This window comes from Pteropus alecto, unplaced genomic scaffold (genome assembly GCF_000325575.1).
Source record: "Pteropus alecto unplaced genomic scaffold, ASM32557v1 scaffold121, whole genome shotgun sequence".
NCBI classification, from domain to species: Eukaryota; Metazoa; Chordata; class Mammalia; order Chiroptera; family Pteropodidae; genus Pteropus; species Pteropus alecto.
In genome coordinates, this window is record NW_006434369.1 from 3,571,148 (window position 1) to 3,587,160 (window position 16,013).

The 16,013-nt window shown below is 33.9% G+C and overlaps 1 pseudogene; it reads right to left on the bottom strand.

Annotated features, from left to right (window-relative positions):
• Positions 1-8,701: 8,701 nt before the first annotated feature.
• On the bottom strand, positions 8,702-8,820 carry LOC112477745 (annotated as a pseudogene).
• Between the last annotated feature and the right edge of the window lie 7,193 nt (positions 8,821-16,013).

The window sequence follows — 16,013 nt, forward strand, 5'->3', positions numbered from 1 at the left end:
ATAAAGGATTGTGCATTTTTTTCATATGTAAAGTATAACCCATAGAGAGTTTAAGTGATTTCTTCAAAGTTGCCTTCTTTAGTGACTAAACATAGACAAGAATGTGAGAGTTCAGTAGTCTCCCTAATAAATTAGCACAGAGATGTTCATCATTTGGCAGCCAGGTTCAGAGAAGTTAAGTGGGGCAGTGAAAAGAACCTGACTACAGCTCTGCTGTTAACACGCAGAGATAAGACATTTTGCTTCTTTGGTCTTCAGGTGCCTCTTTTATTAAATGAAGGGGCAAGACTAAATAGTCGCTAAGACCCCTTCCAGATGTAAATGCAAAAGTACTTCAATTCAGTGGTTTTATTTAAAAATTGTTAAAGTTGATTTCAAGCTATGTTATAAAGCTATATTCATCAAAACAGTATGGTACTGGCATAAAAACAGACAAACGGACTAATGGAAGAGGGGTAATTGGATATTCACATGTAAAAGAATGAAACTGGACCCATATCTTACCCTACTACTCAAAATGGATTAAAGACTTAAATATAAGATTTGAAACCATGATATTCCTAGAAAAAAAGCATAGGAGAAGGGCTCCTTGACATGAGTCTTGGCAATAATTTTTTGGATATGACAGCTAAAGCACAAGCAACAAAATAAAAAATAAGTAAGTGGGGCCATATCAAACGGAAATGCTTCTGCACAGTGAAAGAAGCCATCAACAAAGTGAAAAAAAATCAACCAATGGAAAAAAATATTTGCAAACAACATATCTAGTAAGGGGTTAATATTCAAACTATAAAAAGAACTCATGCAACTAAATAGCAAATAATAATAATAAATCAATTAAAAATGGGCAAAAGACAGGAATAGATATCTCTTCAGAGAAGACATTAAAAAGGCTAACATGCACATTAGAAGATACTCACCATCACTCGTCATTAGAGAAATGCAAATCAAAACCACAACGAGATATCACCTTACGTCTGTTAGAATGGTTATCATCAAAAAGACAAGAGATAACAAGTGCTGAAATCGATATGGAGAAAAGAATGTGATGTATGTAGTTGATGAGATTGTAAATTGATACAGCCACTATGGAAAACAGTATGGAGGATCCTCAAAAAATTTAATGAACTACCATATGATCCAGCAATTCCATTTCTAGGAATATATACAAAAGAAAAACACTAACTTGTCTAATACCTCATGTTTATAGCAGCATTATTTACAATAGCCAAGACATGGATACGACCTAAATGCCAATCCACTGATAAATGAATAAAGAAGTGGTATAAATATATATAAAGAAATTAAACCAAGAAAATCTTACCATTTGGGACAGTATGAATGGACCTTGAAGGAATCATGCTAAGAGAAATGTCAGACAAAGAAAGACAAATACTGTATGACCTCATTTATACATGAAATCTAAAAAAAAAGGCAACAAACAAACTCATAGAAAAAGAGATCAGACTTCCAGTTACCAGACAAAAAGGGTGGAGGAGGGGAAATTGGAGGAAGGTGGTCAAATGGTACAAACTTCCAGTTCTAAGTTAATAAGTACTAGGGGTATAACATACAACATTGTGACTACAGCTAGCACTTCTGTGTAATATATAGGAAAGTTGTCAAGAGAGTAAATCTTGAGTTCTCATCACAAAGAGAAATGTTTTTCTTCTTTATTTCATTTTTATTATAACTGTATGGGAAGATGGATGATGGCTGAACCTAATGTGGAAATCATATCACAGTATATGTAAATCAAACCATCATGCTGTATACCCTAAACTTATACAGTGATATATGTCAATTATTTCTCAACAATCTGGAAAAAAATTGTTACTGGAAAAAAAAATCTTTATGGCTAACTTGGCCAGGTCACTGGCAAAAGTAATAATAGTTTCTGGCCCCACATTAAAAAAAAAAAAAATTATTGTATAAGATGTAACTGGGTGCTTTATGTAATGCTAGGAGAGAGGCAGGGTGGGTATTCATGGAACAATTTTTGTCCGTGTTGTGTGAAAAACATATAAATTCATGGAAAGATAAAGAAAATGAAAGAGAGACTCCTGAGTCAGTACAGCCTGAAAAATATGTGGAAATGAAATAAAGAAGAAAATGAGATGTATTTTTAGACACTACGAAAGAGAAAAACTGGGGTGAGGCAATGATGTCAGGGGTCATGCAGGACAAGACAGTTGAATAACCTTGGACATGGTACTTGGGAAAGATGGGAATGAAGAAATCAGGCTCTTTTGGCAAGCGTGTCTAATGGCCAAGATATACAGGAATAGCAGTTATTAGTAGGATCTATTCTAAATTGTTTGGACTTAGATATGAATCTCAGATATTGGATCGAAAACTAGTTTTATTTATATTTTTCCTATAAGTGTCAACATAATACTGAACATTTGGATTAAGATAATGTTAATAGGAATGTGATGATTAAATAATGTGGAGAAGCCAGGCTCCCTTGGCTCTTCCTCCCCCCACCCCCACTCCCCTTCTTTCTCAATTTGTCTCTTTAGGCTCATCATTTACACATTCCCTCAAAGTAACATCATCATCCATTCTAGATCACTGATGACTCATGATTATACTTGAAATACTATCTAAATTTGCAGAGTCCTGTACTCTCTTTTAAACTTGCAAACTGCTTTATATGCCTGATTGACCTGCTAACTGTAAATTCTGCCTAAATATTTATTTTTAAGTTACAGTGTAAAGATAAATATCACAGAAATATATGTAAACAAACATGGATATATATATAGAGAGGTGAGGATATAATCTCACATTTCGGAAATAAAAAATATGCATTTGAAAGTGTGTTTACTTAAAATTTTTTAGTTTGCTTCACATATTTCAGTTTAAAGCCGGTGAAAGGGCACATTTAGTTTATTCTTTATTTTTCTTTGTGTTAAGTTATTACAGGCAGACATGTAAAAAGTCAGTGAAACAATGCCAACCACAGTTTGAGAAAATTTATATGATTTATTTAAGAATAAATCAGCAAACAACTGGACATAAACTTACCAGTGGACTGCTTCAAGTTCAGAAGCCATTGGCTTCGTGGAGGAGCTGTTAATGATCATATATCCAATAGGAATCTGGTGACATCGGCCCAGAACTGAAATGGCATGATTTCTAAGCTCTATTGCAGAATTTATCTACTTATTCCTCTTTTTGCATTATGTAAGTATAAAATCTACTTATTAACCGATCTTTATCTTATTACTTATTACTTTATTCCTCATACAGTCCTTAAAGAAAGACATGTTTGGTGGGTCAATTTTGTAAACATTTCCTTCATTAAGAAAAAAAACCTCTCCATCTGGAATTAAGGGCCATAGTATAAGTAAATCAACATTATCTCCTTGAAATTTGTTCTTTGCTGTCACTGGGAAAGTGCAGCCAGGCGCACAGGGAACAGAACTTTGGGGCAACTGCTGTAGACTCTCCAGCCCAACTCCTTAACCAGGGGACAAAATAGTATACTGCAGCTCTGACTTTGATGATATTTATACATCAAATGCTTTACCGCTTGATTAAAAATGTGCTCATGCTTAAAGGCACATTGTCAATGGGGGTTATAATAAGGCACAAACACACAGAAAGATTTGTCGGAGGTACTTTATGTAACCATTTTTCGGGAATATGATTTTGTTAGGAGGCCAGAATGACAACCGCTCTGTGACTCTCTAGTAAGTTTTCCAAATCAGTTCATGTGGAAATCAAATTGCACCTGAGCAAATATTGAAGGGTGTAGCAAAAGGAAGGAATAGCTTTCATTTTACAACCACAAATATTACAATAGCCTATGCACATATTTTAGGAAAACATTTTTTCTTATGTGAAATCACTTTGCATGAAATTGCAGGATAAATTTTGGTGGTGTGGATAACCTGAGTTCTTTCACAATTATAGCCTCTAGGAGAATTAGGATGTAAATGCTCACAGAAAAATGAATGGAGAAAAGAGCTCATCTCATGTCTTGCTACCTAATAGCTTAGTGGTATCATTTTACAACACAATGATGGAAAAAGACAATCTAGAAATTGATAAAAGTACTCCAAATCTTACTGTAAAAATAGATAATCATAGAACAGGACCAATATTTAAAAACTGATAATCGTAATAGCTGTATGTATTGAGTATTTAATGTTCCAGGCACTATTTGAAGAGCTGTCAATTCCAGCAATCAGAAATTTATCAAGCCAGTAGGTGATTCTGATACACTCTAAACTTTGAGAACCACTGGCCTAGCACAATTTCTGGTACATAATTAGGGTCAATAAAAAGCAGATAGCATTATTGTTGTTTATGTGGCAAGCTCTGTGCTAGGAGCTGAGGACACAGGGAGAAAAAAAATGTCTGTGTTTCTATCTTGAATTTAATTGTCAAATGTGATAAGAATTACATGAGAATATCATTTGGTCTAAGTTTTTGGTTCTCAAACTTGGCTGTACTAAAACAATGAGGGGGGTTGTTTATTTTCCTGAATTTTTAATTGTGGCAAATATATGTAACATAAAATTTACCATTTTAACCATTTTTTAGTGTTAAGTGGCATTAAGTATAATCACACTGTTGTGCTACTTTCACCACCATCCATGTTCAGAACTTTTTCATCTTCCTAAACTGAAACTCTATAACCATTAGATAATAACTTCCCCTTTCCCCTCCCACCAGTCCCAGACAACCACCAGACTTTCTGTCTCTATAAATGTGACAATTTTAACCATCTTACATGAGTGAAATCACACAATATCTGTCCTTTTGTGACTGGCTTTTTACTTAACGTAATGTTCTCAAGGTTCATTCACGTTGTAACATGTGTCCGAATTTCCTTAATTTCCTCTTCTTAATTAATCCCGAATAAGAACCCATTGTATGTATAATACCACATTTTGTTTATCCATTCATCTGTCGATGGACACTTGGGTTGCTTCCACCTTTTGGTTCTTGTTAACAATGCTGCTATAAACATGGATGTACAAATATCTATTTGAGTCCCCACTTTCAATTCATTTATGTATACACCTAGAAATGAAATTTCTGGATCACATGGTAATTCTACGTTTAATTTTTTTTTTTTTTAAAGAACTGCTGTACTGTTTTCCATAGCAGCTGCACCATTTTCATTCCCACCAGCAATGCACAGTATTTCAGTTTCTCCGCATCCTCACCAACACTTGTTATTTTATTTTATTTTATTTTTTAAACTATGGCCATCCTAATGGATGTGAATTTGTATCTCATTGTGGTTTTGATTTTCACTTCCTTAATAATCAGTGATGTTAAACATCTTTTCTTCTTATTATTAGCCATTTGCATATTTCCTTTGAAGAAATGTCAGTTCAAGTCCTGGCCTATCTTTAAATCGGGTTGTTTGTATTTTGTTGCAGAATTGTAAAACTTCTTATATATTTTGGCTTTTAACCCCTTATTAGATATATGATTCACGATTAATTTTTCTCTTGTATAGGTTGCCTTCTTATTCTATGGATAGTGTCCTTTAATGTACAATAGTTTTAAATTTTGATAAAGTTCAATTTTTCTATTTTTTCTTTTGCTGTCTGTGGTTTTGGTGTTATATCGAAGAAATCATTGCCAAATCCAATGTCATGAAGCTTTTTCCTCCTACATTTTCTTTGAAGAGTTATATAGTTTTAGTTCTTATATTTAGCTCTTTGATCCATTTTGAGTTTTGTGTGTGTGTGTATGGTATAAATTTAAGGTCCAACTTCATTCCTTTGAACGTAGATATACAGTTTTCCCAACAACATTAGCTGAAAAGACTGTATATTTCTTTTAAAGTGGACTTGATATTGTTGTCGAAAATCATTTGACATATATATGAAGGTTTATTTCTGAGCCCTATTCTATTCCATTGGTTTATATGTTTTAATTACTGTAATACACTGTTTTAATTACTGTAGTTCTGTTGTAAGTTTTGAAATCAGGAAGTATGAGAGACTTTACTCTTTGTTTGCTTTTAACTTTGCTCCTCTTTTTCAAGACTGTTTTGTCTATCTAGTGTCTCTTGAGATTTCATATGAATTTTAGAATGTCTTTTTCTATTTCCTTGAAAAATAAAGTTTGGAATTTAATGGGATTGCATTAAATCTGTAGATTGCTTTGGGTAGTATTGGCATCTTAAAAATATTGACTTCTAATATTTTTAGACAGGATGTCTTTCCATTATTTGTATCTTTAAAAAACATTTTGTAGTTTTTAAAGTCTTTCACAAACTTGATTAAACTTATTCGTGAGTATTTTATTCTTCTTAATACTATTGTAAGTGGGATTGTTTTACTAATTTTCATTTTGGATTGTCCATTATTATAGTATGGAAATGCCACTGGTTTTCGAATGTTGTTTTTGTATCCTGAAACTTTGCTGAATTCACTTACGATTGTTTTTTGCAGGGAGGGGGGCAGTTTGCAGAATCTTTAAATTTTTCTATATATAAGATCAATTGCTTGTGAATAGAGATAATTTTACATTTTCCTATCCAATTTGAGCTTCTGATTTCTTTTTCTTGCCTAATTGCTCTGGCTAGTCGAGTAGAAGTGGTTTAAAATAGGCATGCTCATATTTTTCCTGATCTTAGAGAAAAAATTTTTAGTCTTTCATGATTTAGTATGTTGTTAGCTATGGACCTTGCATTTTGCTTTTATTATATCGAGGCAGTCCACTTCTATTCCTAGTTTGTTGAGTGTGTTTATTGTGAAAGGGTGTTGAATTTTGTCAATGATTTTTCTGCATCAATTGAAATCACTGTAGTTTTGTCTTTCATTCCCTTAATGTGGTATATTACATTGATTAATTTTCATATGTTGAATCATCCTTGCATTCCAGAAATAAATCTCACTTGCCCATGGTATATAATCCTTTTAATGCAGTTGAATTTGGCTTGCTAGTATTTTGTTGAGGATTTTTGCATCAGTATTCATCAGGGATATTGGTCTATAGTTCTCTCATAGTATCTTTGTCTGGCTTTAGTATCAGAGCAGTGCTGGCCTCATAGAATGAGTTAGAATGTATTCCTTCCTCCTCATTTTTTTGGAAAAGTTTGAGAAACATTGGTGTTAATTCTGCTTTAAATGTTTGGAAGAATTCACCAGTGAAGCCATCTTATTTTGAGCTTTTCTATGTTGGGTGGGTTTTTTTTATTACTGATTCAATCTTACTAATTATAAGTCTGTCTGCCCTGAGCTAATCAAGAAGGGAAGGTTTCAGAATGAAACAGCAGGCACCAACTTTACTGCTGGGAGCACACACTTCTGCGCTAGGTGACCACATGGGCTTTATATATGTCAGAGAATATAGTAGCATTCTGTCACACATGTGTGATACAATAAGCTGAATCACACTTCTATAAGGTGGGTGCAGGCACCCTACTACATTAACGTAATACTCTAAATCCAGAGTCCTATCCCTAGCCGCGAGCCTGGATCACAGCCAGACCTGGGACCCACAAAGTCTATTCAAATTTCTTTTTTTAAAATGATTCAGTCATGGAAAGTTTATGTTTCTAGGAATTTGTCCATTTCATCTGGGTTATCTAATTTGTTTACATACAATTGTTCATAATATTCCATTATAATCCTTTTTATTTCTGTAAAATAGGTAGTAATGTTCTCTTTTTTACTTCTTATTTTATTTGAGTCTTGTTTGGATACCAGTATTTTCTAAAAGCTTCTTAGGTGATTTTAATGTGCAACTATGCTTGAAAATCACTGGTAAAAGAAATTCTTGATTTCAGAAGTATTTAATGGCATTTCCCTAAGTGCATATTTAGGTTTTTGATAGAAAAATTCTTGTACAAGATAATGTAAAAATAATGCTATTACATTATATGGAATTGGTTAGTAAAAAATGGTAAGTTAGAATTTTAATGCTGGGTTCCTCCCTTTTCAGTAATCTTGTATTCTCATAACGAAGGACTACTTATTATTTGTGTTATGACACTACAGTTAATAAATATTCATAATAGATTAGGAATTGTATTGAATAAGTTAAGAATACAGTTAATCCCTGCACTCAGAAAAAAACTGAGAGGAGGCAAGAGAACCAAACACTTACCATTAAAGTTAATTTATAAAACTTTCATCTTGAATACTCTCGAGTTCACTTGCTAAGTTTACTTTCTATTGTCTCCTCATTCCTAGAACCACCAACACAAAACTTTTCAAGAAATTCTAACTTCCGTATTTCATCTAATCGAAGACACCATCAATTTTACTATGTAATAATTTTTAATATTTTTTAAAAATCTCTCCAAATGACACTGCCAATTAAGATTATGACATAGCATCAATTATAAGTGCATACCAATTTGAGACACATTAAATATAAAAATATGTACCTTTGGGTTAACAAAATATGAATTTTTTTTCCTTATCTAAGCAGAGTGTAAATTGACGGGGACAAAATAATGTAATATATCCCAATGCCCGAAATATTTAATTCATGAATTAATTTGCTGATGTGGATAATTTATGCCATAAGATGCTTACATTTATTTGGTTAATCAAAAGTTGACTGTGTACCAATTTATCTGGGATAGTGGACTTTTGCTATAAGAGTCAAGGGAACACAAGAGATGAATTCTTTTTTTTTTAGGTGAGGCAATACTTGGGTTGATTTCACAGATTGCAAAAACCTTATCAGCTTATAATTCCTTATTTTTTATTTTTTACGCCTACAGCACCCAATATTCCTAAGTGGTCTCCCATCCAAGTACTAACCAGGCCCGACCCTGCTTAGCTTCCTAGATCAGGAGGGATAGGGCTTGTTCAGGGTGGCATGGCTGTAGACAAGAGGTGAATTCTTGATCTCTCTTCCAGTGCTTTGCATATGAATTCGATATAGCTTTAAAGTGAAGAGTTTACCAGCTAAATAAAGACATGTGCTTTCAATAGAAAAGGCAGTCAAAACTTATTTGTTCCTCTAGATATTACTCTTGCCAGGTGGTATTGGTTTGTCCAGAATGGGATGAAGCCAGTTTGTCTCAGTCCAAGCTTCTGCCTCACTTATGCAGAGAAAGCAGACAAAATGTAGCATGGTGGTTACATAAAATGATAAGACCATGAATCTGAACCCACTCCAACCCTGGTGATCCTGCAGAACCAAATGCAGTGTGGCCTCTCCTATGTTACTTGAGAATTTGTCAGAGTCTCAGGAGGGAACTCAGAATAAAAGTTGTACATATTTAAAAATACTAGGAGGAATTCAAAAGATCATAAATACCTGCAATACAAACAAATGAAATGACCTTTCAAGTTATATGGCAGTGCTTCAAGATTAGAACTCAGGTCCAAGAAAATAAGGAAACCTTGCAGAAAATAAAGAAACCTTGACTCATTTGCTTCTCTCTCTCTTATTCTTCTTTTGCAACATACTTATTTTGTGAAGACTTTTAAAGTTTCCTCATATAATATGCAACCCACACCCCTTTTTTCTCTTTTGAAAATGTAAAAGTCTCCTTTAAATAGAACATGCTTTGTCAACTCCAAGATAGACAAAGGATTAAATTTAAAAAAACAGCCAGCTGCTTTTCAATAGTTAGGAATGGGGAAGAAACAAACTAGAAAAATTCCTGCTTTAGGCATGTTAAGCTGCTCTTAGGCTCCTCCTTCATTATTTTATTGTCTTTTTCTCTTGGGCTGGAGAACCAGGTTATCGCTTTCCACTCATGATCTTCAAATCTTATGAGGAGAAGGCAGCAGTGACTAAAGTACACTCTATTTAACGTCTCTCAAATTATCCACCTCCCACTGCCTTCCAAACACAGACATACAAACTCAGTTTCACATGCAGCCTTTTAGTTTAGCTTTATAGTTTGGGATGTGATTCTTTCCAACTTACCACTGATGTAATCATAAAAATGCATAAAAAGAGGTCAAAGTAGCTGAAACTAAAAATAACCAACCCTTTCAGAGGTTCTTCTGGGAAGAAAAAAATTCTCCGGCACAGTCCAGATGGGTCAGAATAAGAAATCAGTTCCTGTGCAAACTCCTGGTAAGGAAACCCTGAATAGTCAAAGTTATCTTGAGAAAGAAGAACAAAGCTGGAGTCATCATGCTCCCCAATTACAAAGTTTAATAAAAATAGTACAGTATTGACATAAAAACAGACACATAAATCAATGGACAGACAAGAAAGCCCAGAAATAGACTCATATGTATGGTCAATTAATTTATTACAAAGGTGCTGAGCATGGGGAAAGAACAGTTTCTTCAATGAGTAGTGTTGGGAAACTGGACAGCCACATGCAAAAGAATGAAACTATCTTACATCATATACAAAAATTAACTGAAGTAGATTAAAGACTTGAATGTAAACCTGAAATCATAAAACTCTCAGAAGAAAACATAGATGGTAAGCTCCTTGACATTAGTCTGAGAAATGATTTTTTAGATTTGACACCAAAAACAAAGGCAGCAAAAGCAAAAATCAGTAAATGAGACTACATAAAATTAAAAGCTTCTGCAAAGAAAAGAAAACTATCAACAAAATGAAAATGTAAACTAATGAATAGGAGAAAATATTTGCAAATCATATATTTGATAAGGAGCTAATAACCAAAATATATAAATAACTCATATAACTCAATAGCAAAAAACAAACAATTTGATTAAAAATTGAGTAGAAGATCTGAGCAGACATTTTTCCAAAGAAGACATACAGATGGCCAATATGTACATGAAAAGATGCTCAACATGAAAAGATGCTCAACAAATCAGGGAAATGCAAATCAAAACCAGAATATCACCCGATATCTATTAGCGTGGCTATTATCAAAATTACAAGAAATAACAAGGTTTGTCAAGGATGCGAAGAAAAGGGAACTTTTGTGCACTTTTGTAATGTAATTTGTAAATTGTAATGTAAATTGATGCAGCCACTATGAAAAATAGTATGGAATATTCTCAAAAAATTAAAAATAGAACTACCATATGATCCAGCAATTTCACTTCTGTGTATTTATCCAAAGAAAACAAAAACACCAACTTGAAAAGATATGTGCACCCCCATGTTCACTGCAGCATTATTTACAATATCCAAAATATGGAAACAACCTAAGTGACCATCATTGGATGAATGCATAAAGAAATTATGGTATATATATTTCTATTTACAATAACATAGATAGATTTGAGGGCATTGTGCTAAAGGAAATAAGTCAGAAAGAGAAAGAAATAGTGCGATCTCACTTATATATGGAATCTAAAAACTAAAAACGAAAACACAAACAAAAAAAATCCAAGCTCATAGATACAAAGAACAGGTTGGTGGTTGCCAGATGTAAGGTCAGGGGAGGTCAGTGAAGTGGGTGAAAGAAGTCCAAAGGCACAAACTTCCGGATTTAAAAGAAATTAGCCATGGGGATGTAATGTACAGCATGACAACTGTAGTTAATAATACCGTATTGCATATTTGAAAGTTGCTAAGAGAGTAGATATTAAAATTTCTCATCACAAGAAAAAAATCTGTAACTATGTATGGTGACAGATGTTAACTAGACTTGTTGTGGTTATCATTTTGCAATATATTCAAATATCAAATCATTAAGTTGTACAGCTGAAACTAATATCATGTTGTATGTCAATTATACCTCAATTAGAAAAAAAAAATCAGCTCCTATATAGACTTCTAAACAGGGAACTTAGTCATACTCTCCTCACTTGCATCCCACCAACCCTTCATTTCTCTTCCTTGTTTCCTCTTCCAAATTCGAACATCAGAACTTCTCTTTCTGCAGACATGTCATAGACTAAAACTGCAAGTTCTTTGAGATGGAACAGGGCAGAGAGAGATGAATAATAGTGATAATCTCTATCATGCCACAGTCTAGAAAATTTTAATGATGAGAAAATCTACTTAAAATATACTGCTCAATTTATTTTTCTATTTTATGGAGTTTTAAGTCTTTTAATACCTGCACAGAGAAAAATGTAATTCTTAAAACATCCAAAAAATCAGGATTGCATTTTTTCTTTTCTTTTCTTTTCTTTTCTTTTTTTTTTTTTTTACAATACTGAATGGCAGAAGACAATGGTGAAATTTCAGCAGGGTTTTGAAGATAAAGAGATTATGACCCTCAAACCTGATTGTTTTAGTTTCGTTTCTCTTAGATTCAGGCCCTGAGCCAAGACCCTGAGTACAAGCAGTTTATTTCGGAGGTGTTGGAAATTGATACAGAAAGGCAAGGAAGGTAGACAATAAGATGTAAATTATTAAGGCAGCTACCACTAGAGTTAACTGAATTTGAAAACATAGGAAAACAGTATAAGAACACTTGCTTCAAAATTTCATGACCTTGGATCGGGCGATGGATTCTTAGGTATGACAAAAGCACAAGCAACAACAATAAAATAAATAAATTGAACTTATCAAAAAAAAAAAACTTTTGTTCATCAAAAGGCATTATCAAGAAAGTGAAAATATAACCTACAGAAGAGGAGAAAATATTTTCACATCCTATATATGGTAAGAGTCTAGTATCCAGAGTATACAAAGAATTCTTGCAATTGAACAACAAAAGATGAACATTAAAAAGTGAGCAGAGGACTTGACTGGACATTTCTCCAACAAAGATATAAGTTCATGAAAAATAAGTTCATGAAAATTTAATCATTAGGGAAATTTAACACATTTAACATTAGGGAAATGTAAATCAAAACCACTAGAATTTTTTTTTAAGCAGGAAGTAACTAATGTTGGCAAAAATGTGGAACCTCTTTATATTGCTGGTGGAAATGTAAAATGGAACAACTTGGCAATTCTTCAAAAAGTTAAAATAGAATTGCCACATGATCCAGCATTTCCACAACGAGGCATATACTCGAAATAACTGAAAAACGTGTATGCACACAAAAACTTTTCTATGAATGGTCATAGAAGCATTTTTCACAATAGCCAAAATGTGGAAATAAACCAAACTTCCATCAACTCATGAATGGACAAGGTACTGTATATTTATACAATGGAATATTATTCATCCATAGGAATAAAATGCTGATACATGCTACAATCTGCACAAATCTCAAACCATATTACATTAAGTGAAAGAAGCCAGATACTAGGGTCTCATATACAATTCTACTTTTCATAAAGTATTCAAAACAGGAAAATCCCTAGAGACAGAAAGCGTATTACTGGCTGTTGACAATTGGGAAGAGGAAGTGGGCACGGTGCTTAGTGGGTATGGGTTTCATTTTGGAGTGATGAAAACGTTTCGGACACAGATAGAGGTATTGGTTGCACAATATTGTGAGTATACTAAATACCACCGAATTCTAACTTTAAATAGTCAATTCTGTGTTACGTGAATTTTGCCTCAATAAAAATTAAAAATACATGTTTCAGAATTATTCTAGCTGAGGGGTGAAGAAGTTGAGGCATTCATATCCTGTCTTACATCTTGACTGAGAGTTTCTCTCTGCAGTTGTTGAATCCCTGGTACTTTTAGGCTACTGCATAGTAAAGGAAGAGCAGCTTTCTACAGGTTGTGAAAAATCTTTTGGACACAAAGATGCAGACCCTGGCAGTGGGGAAGCCTCTGCAACATACTGGATATATATGGTCTGAGGGATGGGGTAGGCACTGATAGCAAATGCTACAATTGCCATAATATCATTCACATGTCATTTCAAGGTATTTGAAGATTCAGATTACATACCACCATGTGCAATTTTTGAAACATTTATTCAAAATACGTTCTAGCTATGAATGCCATGAGCTATAAGTTAAAACACAAGAAATAAAAATAGCAGTGAACACATAGAAATGTATCTAAATATGAGTAAATGTGGTGACAAATTTCAATTTAAAAGAAAAAATAATTTTAAGAAAGATATTTAAATATTAAAAACCAAATTAATTCAGTAGTGTCATCACTCTTGGTTGTTCCCTAAGATTATATTAAATTTCTTTTTTTTTTTTTTTTGCATAAAGTGGAACTTAAAAGTAACAATATATTCCAAATGTAAATGCAAAGACAACTGTAAACACAAAAGCAAAAAAAAATCCTAGGTCACATTTAAAGTTCAAAATAAAAGCATGTACTCCTGGTCACAGGTGACAGAAATCAGTTCTAGGTGGTCCACATATTGAAATGATAGTGGAGGATCTCATGGAAACCAAGGGCATGAAAGTAGTGGGACTCAAAAACAGATGGGATTTGGAGTGTTAAATACCTTCGAAACTCATACCTTATTCTACTTTCGTTCCCCTCTTCCTCTTTCACTGGCCCCATATTCAGAAAATATGGCCATGTAAACATCCTGATTTCAATGTTACGTGTCCAAACTTTGGATGAGAGATTTATCTTTTTCACTAGCTATTTTTCCCCAGAATTTCCAGGAAAGGGATTATGTGGATAAACTTAAGTTGGTTGCCCACCTCAAAACAAATCAGCAGTGTGGAAGACACTTCTTGGGTGGCCATTTCCTATAGCAGACATACTTAATTGATCATACCTTCCTACTGACCATAGAATCAGAAATCACCACTTAATCTTTGGAATTCACCACTATTTTAAGATATTTAAATATTTTTAATGTATCTTAGGATTGTCTAAGTAGGCGTTGCTTTTATTGCTCAGAGCTTATCAAACTTAATGCACAAACAAATTCAGCCTTTTTTGTGCCTGAAATTACACCAAAACAAAGCTAGTCTGCTTTTAGTCAAGCTACTGTGCTCAACGATTTTGCTCGTAGGCATGTCAACTCATCAGAGGCCTACCTGTGATGTTTTCAATAACTTTGCCACAATCAACCATGTAACTCCTATGATTTCACTCTGGTTAGCAGAAAGACCTGAGTAATGCCACTAGTAAGTTTGGAACTGTGCTATATTTTATAGGGATTTTAAATCTATTCTACACAAAGACCCCTTGAAGTCATTAAGCCCAGAGCAGTGGTTTGTTTGCTACTTCGTAACTAAGACCTGATAAAAATTAATCGAATTGCATTTTCATAGGCAGACAGCAACAAAGGTCAGAGTGGCTGCACAACATTATCCTTGAAGAACCTCATAAGTGTTGGGCAAACAATGAAGATTCAATCAATATATAATAATTGTCTTTACGAAAGAAACCAGAACAAAGAGAGAAAAAGCAATGGTCAATAACAAGGTAGAGGACGAACTAACCCTATGTCTTATATGTGGTAGATAGGGGCTCACTCAAGAGATAATTTAAACAGAAGCTGGAATTTAACTACATACAAAGAGGCTCTGTCTTCCTCCTTTTTGAAAATATGGACTAAGCAAGACATCCAATGATTGCGAGAAACTGATAGCAAGTGGTTAATAAATCGGGGCAACCTCTTGGTCTTTGGCAGGGCTAATAATAATATTAAAGAAGTTAATAACAATGGCAACATAAACTTGAGGAAGGAACATCTAAGGTGAGGGTTGAAGGATCATAAGAAATTAAGCCATATGAAAGGGAAGGGGAAAAGTGTTCTTGGCAAAGTGAATTTGACATAAGAAAAGACTTAGAGAATAAAGCTCAAAATATTGAATGTAAATATAGAATTGCGGTATGGTTGGAGGAAAAATTGATGAGAAATAAAACTCTCTTCCCGGCTTGCAGAAGGCTGCCTTCTTGCATGGGTGAGAGAGAGAGAGAGAGAGAGAGAGAGAGAAAAGAGGGAGGGAGAAAAGGAAGGAAAGAGAGAGAGGGAGAAAGATAATGAGAGAGAGAGAGAGAGAGAGGGAGAGAGAGAGGGAGAACGAAAGAGAACGAGAGAGAGCGAGTGCGCGAGTGCACATGCTCTGGTGCTTTGTCGTCTCTTTGTATAAGGACACTAATCATATCAGGTCCTACCTTCATGGTCTCATCTAACCTTAATCACTTCCTAAAGGGTTAGGGCTTCAACTTATGAATTTTAGGGAAACACAAACTTTCAGTCCATAACACACACATATATTTATACACACACACACACACACACACACACAAAATACTAAAATAATAGTGATCCCTCCTTATTTCCTTTCTT